Source organism: Suncus etruscus, chromosome 18 (assembly GCF_024139225.1).
Source record: "Suncus etruscus isolate mSunEtr1 chromosome 18, mSunEtr1.pri.cur, whole genome shotgun sequence".
NCBI classification, from domain to species: domain Eukaryota; kingdom Metazoa; phylum Chordata; class Mammalia; order Eulipotyphla; family Soricidae; genus Suncus; species Suncus etruscus.
The window spans coordinates 36,896,215-36,898,243 of record NC_064865.1 but is presented as its reverse complement, the minus strand read 5'-3'; positions in this window follow the sequence as shown (position 1 = coordinate 36,898,243).

The following is a 2,029-nucleotide window of genomic DNA, read 5'->3' as shown; positions in this document are numbered from 1 at the left end:
AGACAGTAGTTACAAGTTACACTGGCTGTTACTGAAAACACATGAGACCCAGTAAATTTCTTCCGTTTCTGCTAAAAATCATCAGAGTGGTGTCGGAGTGGTGGTGCAAGCGGTGTGTCTGCTTTATCAGCGCTAGCCTAGGACGGACAGCGGTTCCATCCCCTGGCATCCCATATGGTCCCCCAAGCCAGGAGCTATTTCTGAGCTTATAGCCAGGAGTAACCCCTGAGTATCACCGAGTGTGGCCCCCCCCAAAAAAACCCAACAAAAAATAGAAATCATCACAGTAATGCTGGGCACTGAAGCAGAAATCAAGCTGCTTATACTTGGTCTTCCAGGTTTCTTTTTATAAACTTCATTTTATATTTTTTGAAGATCATAGCAATATGCTAAAAAAATCCTCTTTCCCTATATCAGCATCATTTTACTCTTGAAAATATTTTCTCTTGTATTAAATACTGAACCCCTCCCCACCCCAACACACAAAAGTAGACCCAAAAAAAGCATATTCAGCAGTATCATTTTGTGACTTTGAAAACAGTTATGCCTATGTTTTGTCTCATTGTGTTGTTTTCTGATGAAAACTAAGACCAAACCCAGCTCAAAATTGCTGCTTTTTCCTTTAAAAAATGTTTTTGGGGCCAGAAAGATAGGAGAGTGGGTAGGTCATTTTCTCTGTACTGTAGCCAACCTGCAGCCAACCTGCTTTTGATACTCTGCAGCCCATATAGACTCTGATCACAGACAAGAGAGATCCCTGAGTACAGAGTACTCAGAGATCCCTGAGTACAGAGACAGTTGTAAGCCCTGATTACTTCTAGATGCTGCCCAAATCCCCACCCTGCAAAAAGTGATTTGAGTATGAAATCTAGTTTGGTCAGCTTACATCCCCAAGAACCTTTTTCTTTATCAGAGAGACACCTTCTCCCCTCTCCAATACTATTGACAGCTCTGAATTCCAAGTTGTCTCAGTGTAGTCTGTTGTGTCAGTTCTGAGTAGAATTGGAAAATGTCAGCTGTGATAACAGCACATCATAGGCTGTAACATAGAAATCGCTACCCTGAACAATGAAACAAGAAACTAGAGTGCATTTCTTTTTGGTTGCTAAGTAGAAACATTTCAATGTAAACTATTGTCTTCTTAAAAGCAGTTAAAACCATTGTAGGGTCCCTGCCCCTGCAGTGACACCACAAATGTGGGTGAATTTCTCGGAGGGAGTGTGAATTTAAAACATACAAAGGACACACAAGACACACAGAGACAAAGAAAATGGGAAGCCAGTAAGAAGAGCCAGCTTCTGTTTATTGCAAAGGGGGCAGATCATTATATATCATACATGGCGTGGGGGGGGGGGCGCAAACAAAGAGAAGTGTAGAGCAAGCACTTTGAGCAACTTCTCAAGGCCTTTGATTATACAGATAACAGCACACGATTCCCCCCAAGATGCCCCAAGTCGTCTAGCTACATAATTAACAGTGACCCCCTAATATAATTCCCCCTAGAACCTGGCCACATAGACAACAAAAATTGCTTCTCCCAAGGTTACTGGCGCCTGTGTTCCCTTTGGCTTGTCACAATGCCTCACTTATTGATGACATAACCTTAGTAAAGGCAGGCTGCAATCTTGTTCAGGCCTCTTGAGAGACTGCTAGAGACTGTTGGGCCTCAGCTCCCCACAGACCATCACATTTTAGGTTTTTTTTTTTTTTTTTGGGGGGGGGTCACACCCATCAATGCTCAGGGGTTACTTCTGGTTCTGTGCTCAGAAATTGCTCCTGGCAGGCTCAGGGGACCATATGGTGAAATATCCAGCTGTAAGACACTTGTAAGATATTATTTGCAATGCTGATGCCTGCAGATATGTAATGTTATCTCTTTTCTGTGTTGAGTGTTGCTTCATATGGTTATCATATTTGAAAGGAGCCTATCCTTTTGAATAAACATGGTGTATATTGTTCTTATGAGGCTATTTCAGTGGCGTAAATAATAAATACTTTTTAATTGAAAAAATACTGTCATCAGCTGTGT